Here is a 15,761-nt window from a genome sequence, read left to right as displayed (position 1 = left end):
TTTCGTGAGTCTTTTGGGATTTTGTATATCTGACCATAAGCAGAATATATTAATAATTGATTTTATATATCTACAGGAACAAAGGGAAGGCCTCAGTTAAGACAGCTTTAAAAAATGTTTGATTTGGGTGCCTGGGTGGTTCATTTGGCTAAGAGTCCAATTGTTGGTTTCAGCTCAGGCCACGATCTCAGCGTTATGAGATCCAGCCTAGAGTCGAGCTCTGTGCTCAGCAGAGAGTCTGCTTGAAATTTTCTCCCTTTCCCTCTGCCACTCCTCCTGCTCTTTCTCTCTTTCTAAAATAAATAAATCATAAAAAATAAGTTTGATTTAGATCATTATATACAAGGGTTTTTACATAATAGAGACTTTTTATTTGAATCTGTTATGTTTGTTCCTTAAACTCTGCGGAGGGGGATCACTTTGGTAAGTAAGCAAGTGATCCAACCATTTAACTCCCTTTGCAGTTTTCAGTTATTATCCTCCAAGATGGCAGGTAGAATAGGGTATAGAAGACATTGCCTCCAATTCTCCCATGTTGTGTAGAAAATCTTATTTGTTCAGGACAACATGAAATAAATGTACACTATAACCACATGCAAAATGATATTAAATTTTGCACACGACATTTGCAATATGGAAAACTGGGTGCCAATAAGTTTTTTTCCAAACAATACTTTAACATTTTTGACAACACTTAGAAGGAAAGTTTAAAGCAAAAAATTTACCCTGCCACTTTGTGCCACTGTAATGCATTCACTGTTTTATTGCTTCAATGTAATCTTTAAGACCTTCCTTGACCGAATTCACATATAATTTTAAATATTACCTTGTATTTCCATAATCTCACAACTTTCATATTTTAATGGCTCAAAAATATTATATTAAGTTGGTGGAGATTTATTTACATGATCAATCTTCTGTTGCCAGTTAATATGTTTTCCTCCTCCCTTGCCCCGTCCCTGGCATTACAAAAAAAATAAAAATAAAAAGAAGAAGAAGAGAAACTTGTAATTTATACTTCTGTAAGCCTTTTTCTTTTTCTTTTGAATACTTTCCTTAGGATGAATTTCTTGGAATTAAGTTACGGGTCAGCAGTTTTAGTTTGGTTGTTTCTTGCCATGTCTGCCTAAGGAAAAATCACATTCCTTTACTGTTCAAGTGGATTTGTTCATACGTAGATAAATATTAACAATAGGTCCCAGTAGCTGTCATTTCTGAACACAGAGAATTAACTCTATTTAATAAATTAGTGTATTTAGAAGAGTACTTCAGAAAAATTAAAGCAATTCCCATCACCCTCCATGCCAAGTGCAACAGACAAGAGTATGCTTTGAAATCAGACAAACCTGGGTTCAAATCCAGATGTTTCTACCTACTTGGTTATTTTCCTCTTCCTCATTAGGAAAATAAAGGATCACGTGTATCTCCTACTGGTCACTGTTAGAATAAAATAAAATAAGGAAGAGATTACTGAGGTCAGTGCCTGACAGAGCAGGGGCTCAGTAAATCTAAGACCTTTGTGCTCTTTCTAGAGATGATGAAAAGTCATCTGGCATCTATCCTCAATTCAAGATTAGTGGATTTCTGGGATTACAAAGTATTTGGTTGTCCCATAGTTTATGGATAGCAAGCACATTCAAATGGGAAGAATGGCACTGTTGCGATTATCTAAAGATTACCAATTTCTGATTTACTTTTGTAGCAGAAAGGAGACAATGTGTGCAGTTATGAACTAATGGGTGCAGGTGTGAGTTCAATCATATTGCTTCTTTATATCTCGCACTTATTTAGGCATTTGTGTATTTGTGTATGTCTAAGACTCTATAAAAATATGTTCATTTTCTGGACAAAAGGACACAATTAGTTTGCTGGTCAAATTAAAAAAAAGGAGAGCTCCAACTATCTGCAGCCCCATGTTTGACAAGAGAAGCCAGAAATATTTGCCAGTTTGAATAACATGCTGTGCTTAGGCTGGAGAGTACTGACTGGTGGATTATTTGAATGTAAAAAAAAAAAAAAACACAAAAAAAACCCGAAAAACCCACAGACTGACCCCCTAGGTAAGGCCACAGTTTATACAGAACTTGTATGAGTTGCCTGCGAAGAGAACACATTCATTTCTCTGGTACCTGAAGGCGGAGAGGCAGGCCTGTGAAGAAAGAGAAAACTGGTAACACAAAAGAAATAAGACACCAACCAAACGCAAACATTTGTACTTAGTCATATATAGTTTTTGCTATCCTCAAGATAAATAGCATTGTTAGGAACGGGTCTCTCCTGGGGGGATCACTGGTGTCCCCTCACCAGACAATTTCCTGAAGGTTTCAAGGGAAGTCTGAGCTTTACAGTGTCGTGGGGGGTTGAAGAAACCATTTATTCAGGTATTGCATGACAATCATTTGGAAATGATTCTCATTAAATCAGCAGCAAGGTCTATGCACATTCTAAAGATGTCCAGCTGCATTCTGCTGATAGGCACAAAGACAACTGTCAGAAACTCCAAGTGTTGCACTCCGCTTTACCATGACACTGCAATTGTACTTGTCTCATTTCTCCCTTGTTGCTTTTTGTATTTCTTGCCATATAATTTTATTGAGAATTCTTTTTAAAAAGAGAGAAAAATCCCAGAAACTTCAAGTAACATTGCTTCCACGATTACAAAGAGGGGACCACGAAGCAAACAGAAGCAGCCCAAAATTCAGTCACATCAAGAGTCTCTGTTAGGAAATCCAAGGAATTGACCCAAGGCTTTGTTGAGCTGCCTGGCTTTCTTCATTTGTGTGAGGCAAAGCTGGCAGTTAGATGCCTTGTACATTTTGTTCATGCAGAGTATGCTTGATTTACGCACCCCTGACTCTGCATTCAAACAACTGCGGAAATGCAAAGTTTCTCAGGTCATAAAGACAACAACTGAAAGGATGCAAAGAAACAACAATTAGATGGATATAATGCAAACATTTTATTTGTCACCACAGATAATTTCTCATATTTTAAAATTGGTGGGGCAGCCTGCGTGGCTCAGCGGTTTAGCGCTGCCTTCAGCCCAGGGCCTGATCCTGGAGACCCAGGATCCAGTCCCACATCGGGCTCCCTGCATGAAGCCTGCTTCTCCCTCTGCTTGTGTCTCTGCCTCTCTCGATCTGTCTTTCATGAATAAATAAATAAAATCTATTAAAAGGGCACCAGATTTTAGGGAATTACGCAGTCATTTACTTGAGGCCACCCTTAAGAGTCCACTTTCCATGCCCTTCCACTAGCAATGTGACGAACCCAGAGAGAGCGAATCTGAGAAGCCTGGGGGAAAAAAAAAGTTGAACACAGTTCATACATCAGTTCTAGCTAAAAACAGAATCGTGCCCCGTAAGGAAAGAAAAGTATGTTCCAGTGAAAGTAATAAACGATTCAAATACTTAAATCACGTCCCCTTATCATGGAGAACGTGCCACTAGGTTCCGCCTGTACCTCATTTCTCAAGTCCAGTCGTTTCCACCATGGCTGGCTGAGGAGCACCTGCCCAGGCCACAGTGTGTAAACTCGGGACCTCATCCTCCCCAATCCACCACTCAAACAGAGGCCTTTTCCCCGGGCCACGATTTCCTAACCGCACCCTGATAGAGCCTTAAATTACCCATCTTTTCCAACCCCTACCTTGGGTCTACCGACACAGAACCTGCCCCCTGAGAGCACCTCGGCGGCTGGCATTATTTCAGAGCACTTAAACGTTTGAAAGGACTCTTTAGTTTGCAAAATCGTTGACTGATGGTATCACGTTAATGAACCGTCCCAGAGCAGCTTTCCAGAGGAGAAAAACGTTTCCGGAGAATAGTTGATACACCAGACAGAACCTATTTAAAATTTACTCACCTGGGGACGCCCGGGTGGCTCAGTGGTTTAGCTCCTGCCTTGGGCCCAGTACATGACCCTGGAGACCCCAGATCGAGTCCCATGTCGGGCTCCCTGCATGGAGCCTGCTTCTCCCTCTGCCTGTGTCTCTGCCCCTCTCTCTCATGCTCTGGGTCTCTCATGAATAAATAAATAAAAAAACAATTTTTTTTTTCAACTCACGTTTAAGACTTCAAAAACATTAATCAGCCACATGATAAACTGGGTTTTCATAGTTTCCACCTCAGGGCATCAGGGAAGTGGCCGCTATTCAATCATTTTCTCAAGAGGCGTCCCCGATCCAGTGGAAACGGCAAGGACCACGCAAGGAAAACAGCTCTTAAGTCGGATCCAACGCCAATCGATTGGTAATGGCTTCTCAAAGTGCTGGGTAGAAAAGGATTCTGGGATGACGTAGCCAGGAGCAAAACGGTCTCCAAATTGATTAGTGATGTCTGTCATGGGCTCCGGAAATAGTCCCGGGCGGGTTAATGTGCCGCAGACACACAGCCTGCTTGGACTATGGAGATCAAAAGCCCTACATTCCAACCATGGCGGCCCAATTTTAGAGTTCTAGACCGTGCGTGACTAAAGCTTTCGGTTTCAGGCTCCTCGTCAGTAAAGAAGGGAAGGATACACTTGTAGCTGTCTTATTCTCAAAAGCAGAGGTGAACGAGTGTAAAAAAAAAAAAAATTAATGCAGCGTGTACTGAATCTTTGTGCTGAGACAGTTCTTTAAAGTACAGCCGAAAAGAAGCTTTTTGCGCCAACACGAAACAAAGGTATTTTTAATAACCGGGCTGCGAGGGTCTGCAGTGTCTCGGAGAAGAACATGGCGGCCCAACATGGCGGCCTTCTCTCCCCAGGCCTCCAGCAGCACCCGAGGAGGATGCTGGGAGGGCTGGGGGTGCGCAATGCGCATGCTCCTAAGCCCAGGCCTCGGCGCCGCTGGAATCGCTCGGAGTCTGCGCGGTGGCCGCCTGGCGCCAGTGGGCGGGGACTTCGCGGGAGAAGCAGCGGAGGAAAGAGCCGCAAGATGGGTAGGAGGGATGGACAGGTCCAGTGGGCGGTAAGTCGCGTCCCAGCCTCTAAAGGAAGGGTTCTCAGGGACGCTGAGTGGTTCAGTGTTGGAGCGTCCGCCTTGGGTGCAGGTTATGATCCCAGCATCTCGGGATCGAGTCCCGCATCCGGCTCCCTGCAGGGACCCGCGTTCTCCCTCTGCTTGGGTCTCTCATGAAAAAATAAAAATTAAAAATAATAAATAAATAAAAGAAGGAAGTGTTCTCGGACTGTGCCTCGTGCTTCCAGAGAACTTAGTGGTGGCCTGGGTTTACGGGATGAGCTTCCCTCTCGCAGAGCCCTGTGAGGATTTAACTCCCTCCTTTATTCGTGTGGTTACTTAAAACAAAGGTGCTTGCAACTTCCTGTAAAATCGTATTTCCCGAGTCATAGAACTGAACGTACAGAAAGCTGCCACCCAGTGAGCGAGGTACAGACAACCCCCCCCACCCCCCCCCCACCACCACCCCAAACGCTGTGGTTCCCATTCTTTTGGTTTAGAGATAGGTGCTGACCGATCTAGGGGAGGAATGACGCGTCTACAATGTGCCTCGGAATAATGGAGAGAAAGAAGTGAAACATGGGTGGCCGCAAGTGAGGACTTGAGGCTGCTTGGTAGTTCTTAGGATGCGGCACTTCGGTGCCTGTTAGACATTTTTCATAATAAAACTTTAAGGGACGCCTGGGGGGCCCAGGGCGTGACCCTGGAGACCCCGGATCGAGTCCCGCATCGGGCTCCCTACATGGAGCCTGCTTCTCCCTCTACCTGTGTCTCTGCCTCTCTGTGTGTCTCTCGTGAATAAATAAATAAAATCTTTAAAAAAATAAATAAAACTTTAAAAAGTTAGGCACAGAAATTATCTTAAAATACTTAGTACGCAAAATCTGAAAACTGTGCAACAAACGTCTATTTCATTATAATATCCCTATTATTTCGGTTAGACCAAGAACTTGATTTAATCGCCTTTAGATTTATGAAGCATGAAAAACTTTTAAGATCCCTTGATTAAATGTAAATGCATCCCTTTTGTTATCTGTTACTTAGATGTAATGCCCTAAATGTACTGGTAAACATGTGCATTGAATATTACAAATTTTGGAAGAACAGATATTTTCCCTCAGATACCCAAATTGTTTTACATCACACTGAGAAATAAGTTACGTTTTCTTTTTTTTTTTTTTTTTTAAGAAACCGCTAAGTCTTGGGGCTTCCTGAAGGAAGACGTTTTTATAGAGAAAATGGGAAGCAACGCAAGGAAATCATCCCATTGGCTATACCTTAAGTGTTTGCTTAATTTGGAAAAGCCTAGCTGGCTGTTTGTGATTGTTTTTAAGTGTTTTGCCCCCCCCCCCCCCCATTCAGTGAATTGACCCTGGCTGAGGTTTTGGTTTGCTTTACACTAGCTACGAAGGCATTAGAGCCACCTCAGCCTAATGGCCTTGTTCTTTAATTATTCTACCATCCCTAATTTTGTTTCTAAAAATGGGAGCTATGTATTTGTGTTAGGCAAGAGGATATCTTTACTCCGTTTGCTGCCTCTGTATTCTGAGGACATCGTGCTAAAAATCTCTCTTAAGTATCTTGTAAAGTTGATTTGTTTATTCATTGTAGTGGCAGCAGCTGGTAGACTTGAGAAGCAAGAACGGTAATTAACAGTGACAGAGGAAGGAAAATTTAAACTGAAAATGACCACATTCCTTTTTTTGTAGTAGAAAAATTAAGCCTTTCATACAATAGATTGTAGCTCTAAGAGTTGGTGTAAGAAACCCAAGGAATATCAACTAGTAATGTAATTAAATGTGGGCATTATCTATGCAAAGCTGGGATAACCAGCTGAAAAGTGAAAAATTGTCACTTAGCCAGTCGTTTTGTCTGTATGATAGAGGAAAAAAGGTGGGTCGAGGTTTTTTGTTTTTTGGGGTTTTTTTGGTATTGTTCAATTGATTCATATTTTAAACATTATATTAATTAGGTATTCTCTTCTACAGGTTATTTTAAATCTCAGGAGAAATATTTTTACAACTGAACAAGAAAGACTTCTTTAGGAAAGTATATCCTTATGAGTTAATCAATTTTTAAAGCAAGCACTTTCTTCTTTCCACATGGCATAGAAGTTTAAATACCGAAGGCAAATTAGAAGATGTAAACTGAACTCATAGGTAAAATACAATTTCTTTTCAAGTGAATACATAAAAGGCAAAGGGAAAATTCTACACTTGATAGATATATAATCTCTTCAGTTATTTAGTACCTCCTTCAACTCCAGTGACTTTTCATTTGTTGCTGCCTTTACTTAACTACTTCATTAAGAAAAATACTTTTGTGTAGAACTCCAAATTTTCCCCAGAAATACTGGCACTAGAAACCTGGAGACACCAAAAAAGAGCCACTTTAAAAGGGTTAAAGACTCAGAATGGAAAATTTTGTTTTATCTTACAATATCCTGTACATTTTGCATTCTGCATCACAAAAACTCATATTTGTTTAAAAGAGGGAAAAAAAAAAGATTTTTTAATGATTTACTGGGAGACCGATAGATGGTAAGAATCCAGAAGAATTTCCTACCCGGTGGTAAGCAGTGTAAATTACTCTCACTTTCTCTGGATGTAGGATGCAGGGGTTCAAATTCCACTCTTTTTCCTAGTGGTGTTCTTGGGCAAGTTCCTTTGCCTCTCTGCCTTAGTTTCATTATCTCAAAAATGGGAAGATTAACACCTCTTAGAGATTCAGAGTGAGAATTAAAAGCAAAAACCTATTTAAACTGCTTACACCACTGATTGAACACATGATAAACACTCTGGAAAATCAGCTATTATTTGTATTAGTTCTTCCATATAAGAAAATTTAAAATGTAAAGAGTTAACTGCCCATTGGGTGTAGCATCCTCATGTGTCCCTTTTTTCTGTATGTTACAATCCTTTGAGGAGCAGCACCCTTATAATATAAGGCTGCCACCACCTTTCAGGGTGTATTTATTGAGCATTTACCAAATATTCTGTTAGACACCAGGAATACCTTGAGGACTAAAGAGAGGGTAGAGTGCAGTCCTTTTTAGCTATTACTGAAATTTTAATAACTACGATGATGTGTATTTTCTATTAATTCAGATTTTGCCAGGTGTCTGGGTGACTCAATCGGTAAGCCTCTGCCTTGGGCTCAGGTCATGATCCCGGGGTCCTATGGTGGAGCCTGCTTCTCCCTCTCCCTCTGCTCCTCCCTGCCCTGCTCATGCTCGCTCTCTCTCTCTCTCAAATAAATAAAATCTTTTAAGTAAATAAATAAAAATTCAGATTTCGCTAGTTTAAAATGGTATGTAATACTAACAAAATCTTGTTTTATGACCCGGATTTGCAAAAGAATAATGCAAATGCTTATTTGCATTTATTTCTATGAGATGTTTAGCCTTGGATTAGGCAAGTTCTGAATAATACAAAGTCTTCAAGAATACATGCTTTACATAAAATTTTTATTGCCTTACTTTTTTTTCTTTTTCTAGGAAGTCTTGTTATTTCTTTTAATAATAGACTGAGGGGCACCTGAGCGACTCAGTCAGTTAATTGTCTGTCTTCCACTCAGGTCATGATCTCAGAGTCCTGGGAGGGAGCCCTGTGTTGGCCTCCCTGCTCTGTGGGGAGTCTGCTTCTCCCTCTCCCTGTCCCTCTGCCCCTTTTCCCCACTCATGCTTGCTCACTTGCTCTCTCTCTCTCAAATAAAATCTTAAAAAAAAATAAAAATAATAGACTAAAAGGATATCTAGTCAGTGGTTACCCTCTTTTGTCCAAAGACTTTAAAGAAAAATTTCGATTGAAGTATGACATATGCATAGAAATGTACACAAATCATAAGACTACATACAGTTTGATGAATTTTTGCAAATTTATCACACCATTTCAGTCAACATACACATCAGAATCAACATATTATCAGAAAATTAAGAAACTTTTCTTAGGCTCCCTGCTGGTGACTACCCCACCGTAAGGTATTCTATTCTATTCTAACTCTATTCTAACTTCAAAAACCATTGATTGATTAGTTTTGCTTGTTTGTCTACTATATATAAAAGAGTCAGTATATATTCTTTTGTGTCTAGCTCATTTCATGCAGTATTGTTTGCATTTTTTTCATCCACACAAATGTATATGGAACATCCCATTGAAGTTACAATATTGTATGTTTACATATGCTAGAGACTCTATACATCTTATGCATAATCATATTTAATAACAATTTGAAAAATAGGTGGTACTGTTACTTGAACTTTATTGGTATAGAGCCAATAGGCTTTAATGGTAAGCAGCCAATGCTGCTTTAGAGCCTTAGAGTGATACATTATGTTCCCAGGTAAGTGGTAAAATTGAGAGTCTCAACTCAGATTTAACTTTAAAGCCCAAAGAATCCTCAAACATTGTTATAGCTCTCATATTAGAAATATTATTTCACCGAGACTTTGGTTCATGCTTGAGAGACATACTTGATTTGGGGGAAGAGCCAATTTTAAAATGTTAGCTTGCTAATAAACATTGTTGGCAATGTACAAAATAGTATTAACTGTAATAATTAATGGTATGGCATGATATTTTATAAATCTGTAAAAGGAGCTACCTTTTTTCCCTGCAGTTAACCTATGTATTGGTTACAATGTGATGAGTAATTACAGGCTTTTCAGATTTCAAAATCAGAAGTTACACAAAAAATAGTCAAATATTCAGGAAAGACTCATTCACTGCAGCTCTGTTCTCTGCTTTGTAAATAGTTGCTATAATTCTTATTCTGAGCAAATTCTAGACAAAACTCAACATATAATGGTAAGGGATTTTTTTTCTGTCTTAAATACATAACAAATATTCAACTTCCCTTAAGCTAAAAGATCAAATATTTAGTAGCAAGAATTAAAAATCAATATTTTAAAATAACAAAAAGAGGACCTTTTTTCAAAGAATGGCTCATATAACAAGCTTTTAGCAAGTATCTACTAACAAATTATTGGCAAACCAAGGAAGACTATAATCTGAAACTTTTTTCAACTTTATTTTTCTCTTAGAAATTCCATTTCTAAAGGTCATGGATTCTCTAAGCATATATACTTGTTAATTAGAGGAAACAAAACGAAATGTTCCATTTTAAGAGTTTTTTTAAAAAAAAACAAGTGAACTTATGAAAAAGACTGATATTTTCCATGCAAATTAGATTCTCTTTTTCTTTCTTAGTAATAGAATTCCAGGGTAAGCATATGACTTCTAACCAAAAACTTCATTCCCCAACATTTCTTGTTGTAGGTAGTTCTGGTTTTGTTAATAAATTTCGGCCAATGATGTCTGTGAGAGAAAATAGTATGATACACTTTTCAGTTATGTTAAGGAACATATCTTTCTTTTTTTCTTCTTTGTTCATGATCTTTTCTGAAATATGGATACAATATTGAGCTAGCTTATACTATGTGGGAAAGGACCACTAAAGAAGGTGAAACAATCTAGAAAGATCCTGGGTTTCTAGGTGCTCTTGTGAAGTAGAACTGCTTTAGTAGCTCTGGACAGCTCATATCCAGATTGTTATTAAGAAAGAAAGCAAATTTTGTCTTATTGAAGTACTTTTGAGTCTCTGTTGTAAGCAGCTGAAATATATCTTAACTACCACAAAAATTTGGCACCTGGAAGTGATGTCTGACATAACACATCTTGAAAAATGTAATGTTTATTGGCTAAATTGACAAGAGGTGGGCAGGGAAGACACAGATATTCCTAGCTGAAAAGTTGGAATGTTAAAAACTATTTGGTAAAATTTTGTTTCTAATATCTTGGAAACTATACCATATGCTGACTGGTACTATAACTCTAGGGAAATAATTGAAGAGTCCTGAATGCCAATATAAATTGGTATGTAATGGTGCTTTTAACAAATTCTGTGAAAGAAAAATGAACTCAGGCTATTGCTAATCTGCATACAAGGAGAAATTTAAATATACAGCAAGGACAAGGGGCTTTCGCTACCTGCACCCAGCAATCCAAGTTGGCTGAGTGGTAACTGGGAGTCTTGAAAATTAAAACAAAAAAGAAAAACTGCTTTTGTACTTAAACCAAATTGTTTATATGAGGTGGCTGTGAAGCTAGCAAGAGATATGCCCCCAAGTATTTCTCAAGCACTTCCAGTTTAAGATTTTCAAGCTAGAGAAAGGTAGTTATCGTGATGGCAGAAATCATATTAAGGGGGTTGTCTTTCTCACCTAAACCTGATATCTAGATTGCTCTAAGGTGGTCTCTGTTACGTTAAGAAAGAGGGATGAGCAGAGAGACTAGTCAATAAAAAAGATAAAGTCTTTAGACTTAAAAAATATAAATAAACAAGACTTAGTGTTGGTTACATGAATGTGGAATTTGTGAAAGCAAATATACTAGAAATCTGTTAAGTTTCTGGTGGGTGGTATTGACAAAGAAACTAAACATCCATGCTAAAGATCATGTGACCTAAGTAATACCCAAGCCCGCAGAAGAGCAGCAGCAAGAATAGGGCTGGAGAAGCTGTGCAGCCACCAAGAAGGGTCAGCTGTCCATTGCTCACTTTAAATGTGGTTTTTAGGGATAATGGGCAGAAAGAACCTTTCAGAGGAAAATTCAGGAATGAATGGAGGGCAGTGTTCCTCTGAGAGAACAGAACCAGGAATTTTGAGATGGAACAAGCAAGGAACTCACTTCACTGTCAGGGCAGGGACATATTTGCAATTTCCATCCAATGTGATCTGACAGTTATAAATGGACTTGGGTCTGCTGTGTATTTCCCAGTCCCCCCTTTTCTGAATATAATTTTTAGTGACATTATCTTGTTTTGACTCCACAATTGCATATAAGTTGTGTGTGTGTGTGTGTGTGTGTGTGTGTTGGGAGTGGGTTTGAATAACTTGTTTTCTGACTTACAGGTCACCAGTCCTCCCCACCCCCAGACAAGGCTATATGGACCTCCTAGAGGTGGATGTATGTTATCAAGATTCTATAGTTTGAGCTAAATGCGTTAACTTACTGGATATATAGAATTGCATCATTTGGAAAAGAGCTAAGTATGGTTTATGTGTACAAAGAAGTGCACATAGTGATTCAGGTGATCCGAAGGGCAGATAGCAGAAAGATCACTAGTTTCCCAGTCTTGGATTACTCTTCCATAGTATCGTTTGATATAAAAATCAAACTTTCTTCATAGTTTATATTCCCCAGGCTCCCTTGCAATCATACCTATCTTTTATTAAGTTTTACAAAGTTTTTTACTAACTTTCACCAGGTTAAGCAATGGTGTGTGAAGAGGTAGTGTGGGCCACTTCCCGGTTATACTCTTAAAAGACCTGCCCTCCTTACCCCATTTCTTCATCCAGCTTCCTGAAACATGAAGTTGGTGATGAGTTACCTCGGTCCTGTTCACAGGGAGACTGCCCTGGGGTACTGATGCTACACTTGGTCTGAGTTGCTGGCTGCCATATAAACCCTAGACCACCAGCTTGTCTCCTAAGGGAAATAAACTACTATCTTAATTCATTTTAATTTTGTGTGTGCACCACAAAATACTGATTTGCCACAAAGGGTTTCAGGTGTGCCAAGATCATGATCTCCTCAGCCCTTAGAGTTGCCAGGCAGAGCCTGAAGCTGCTGGAGCCATTTGGCTAGTCACCATCTTCTCAAAAGATCTTAAAAACAAACAAGTAAAACCACAAAGTATAATTGACCTACAATGTTATACTAGTTTCAGGTGTATAACACTGATTCAATAATTCTAAATTTACTCAGTTCTCAGCAGGGTAAATGTAGTCACCATCTGTCACCTTATAACATGATTACAATATTATTGACTATATTCCCCATGATGTACTTTCTCATTTAATACTTTTCTCTGTTTGTCATTACATTGGAAACATGGGGAAATACTGCCCTAATCAATACAGAGTCCTTTTCTATTAGGTTATGGGTGGCCTGCTGCACTGAAATCTTAAGAATGTCCAATGTAACAAAAAATGCAACAGAAGTGACTAGTCTAAGGATGCCTGGCTGGCTCACTAGGAAGAACATGGGACTCTTGATCTTGGGGTTGTAAGTTTGAGCCCCACGTTTGGCATAGAGATTACTTACAAATAAAATCTTAAAAAAGAAAAAGAAGATGAATAAGCAAGCCACAGACTGGGAGGAAATACTTGCAAACCTGACAAAAGTCTTATATCCAGAATTATATAAGAATCTCTGTAATTCAACAATAAGCAATGCAGTTCAAAAAAAAAAAAGTAGTTTGTGCAACCGATGGCAAGAAGAATTTCCTTTTATGGTAATCCCATATGGCTCTCTTCCATAAGCCCTCAGCCTGAAAAGTGTAAAATCAGTTTGCAGCTCTGGCCTACATTCACCTAGTGTCCTCCATTCTTCTGGGTCATTGAAAGGATCCAGCAGGGGTGTGCCTAAGTAGGAAACAAGAAGGCATCAGGGATCTGCACACATGGACTCCGCTGCATATACTTCATTGTGTTCTCAGCCCAATTTACTAGCCAAAGCAATAAATCCCCCATGTGAAAGTAATCCCAGCAAATCCAACTTGTCATTTTTGCCTATTCTCAACAGACATTAGCCTCGGTGGTCTGGCCTAGAATCCCTATTACTCTTTAGAATAATTTCATAGAGGCTTAATGTAAAATATAAACCCAGAGGGTAAAGTAGATCATACCATTAACATTAACAAGAGTTCTAGATAAGTAATCCATTGGAAAAATATTTAATATATGTCTTTGGCCACAAGCATGAGAAAACTTCTAGTTGCCTTTTAAATTTATACAGGATCAGAGATTCTTGGAGTCAGTCATAAACAAAGCTGATTTAATGACTCCTTGTTTGGAACATTAAACTATTCACAGATGTTAAGAAATAAAATAAAAAATGGTTGGCAGATAGGATGATGAGGCCCCACAGCCTCCACCCACCTAGTCATCTCCTTAAGGGAATGAAAACTCAAAGTGTTACTTTTGACCACTCTGGGCTTGCTCAGTCTCTATGCATCTATGACTAAATGTTTTTTTTTTTTTTTTTCTGTCTGGAGTTTAAATGTGAAACAATTTGAAGAGGACCACACCTTCCCTGTAGGCCTTTATTGACATGAGGGGGGAAAAAAATCAGTGTTCCTTCCAATTGGGCAAGTGGGAAGTAGCTATAAAAGTAAGTTATCTAGTGACACATTAAGTAATGTTATAGGACATGGAGCCAGAAAGCAGCTTTTCTGGAGCTGTCCATCGGACTCTATCCAATTTATCTCCCTTAAAAGAAATATTCACTGTGGCTTTTGCCATATGGAAAAATTGTATGGCATATGACATATGATATAAGAACCCATAGACTGGCCATTGACCTAAGATCTATGGCCCAGACCAGAAAGGATAAGGTGGGTCAATTCTTTTAAGAATCTGAAGGAAGAGAGGCACCTGGGTGGCTCAGTTGGTTAAGCTGCCAACTCTTTGTTTTTGGCTCAGGTTGTGATTTTGGAGTCCTGGGATCCAGCCTCTCATTGGTTCCACACTCAGCAAGGAATCAGCTTCAGGATTTCTCTCCCTCTCCTGCTCCTCCCCACGCTTTCACACTCATGGGCGCCTCCCCCCTTTCTAAAATAACTCTTTAAAAAAGAGAGAGAGAATCTGAAGGAAGGAATATGAAGCAAATGAACTATTTAACAATAGGAACTGAAGAAGCAAGTAATGGTGTAGAGTCCATTTCTTTGCCTAACAAACTGTTGTAATGCAAATTACAGCATAAACTTGACTATATGAGGAGGACTTCCATCACCTTCAGGCTAGATTAATCTCCTTGCCTGCAGTATAATGAACTTGTCCTACTTATACTTACCATAATGACATGTTTAAGGTCTTTTCCTTCTCCTACTGTAAATACATATGATTGCTCAAGTGAGAAACCTGGTCATTCATGAGTCCTCCCTCTCTACCTTATTCCTCAAATTCAAACTATCAGTAAGCCCTGTAATTTGTACTTCCAAAATATATTTCAGAGCTGACTACCTTTTCCCCATTATCAGTTGCCAGCACCTTACCCAATTCATCATCATCTCTCCACTAAACAACAAACACCTCTGGTAGTCTAAGTGGTCTCCGATTTCTTTCTTTCACCTCCTTTCATCCATTTTTTACAAACCTAACGGACTGATCTTTGTAAAATGTAAATTGTTCCAAATCACATACTTGCCTAAAATGATTCAGAAGCTTTCTCTTGTGCTTAGAAAAGAAAATCCAAACTCTTTGACACAGACTATAAAGCATGCATGATCTTTTGGCTGTCTAGCCCTTGTTAAAAAGCAAAATTCAACCGAGTAAATTTGAAGATCTAATTGGCTTTATTCAGCATTTCATAAATTGGGCAGCACATCCCATCTAGCAAGTAGGGAGAAGCTACAGGAGCTGTACAAAATGCAAGGTTTTTATAGACAGCATGGGGTGAAAAAGTAAGTTTTCTAACAAAGAGTGGATTGTTTCAGACTATGTCACCTGTCTCTGGGGAAGTCCAGGGTCAGTCATGCAGATTACCACACCAGTATTGATCAGGAAACTCCAGATTGACTGACTACAGGTCACGTTTCTGGGAGAGGTTGAAACTTCAGTCAAGGCTTAGTTTGCTGTCCCAGAGGCAAGCAACTCCATTTTGGTCCCATTGTCCCTCATTTAATATCCTGAAACTTCACCTCATACCATTTCCCCCTTGCTCAGGTTCTCTTTCACCACTTGCTTTTCCATTCTTCAAATGTATTAAGCTCTGCTCCACTTCAAAGCCATTATGGGAGCATCCTGCCATTTGGCTAT

This window comes from Nyctereutes procyonoides, unplaced genomic scaffold, assembly GCF_905146905.1.
Source record: "Nyctereutes procyonoides isolate TBG_1078 unplaced genomic scaffold, NYPRO_anot_genome, whole genome shotgun sequence".
Taxonomy (NCBI): Eukaryota; Metazoa; Chordata; class Mammalia; order Carnivora; family Canidae; genus Nyctereutes; species Nyctereutes procyonoides.
Note: the sequence above shows the minus strand (reverse complement) of the source record.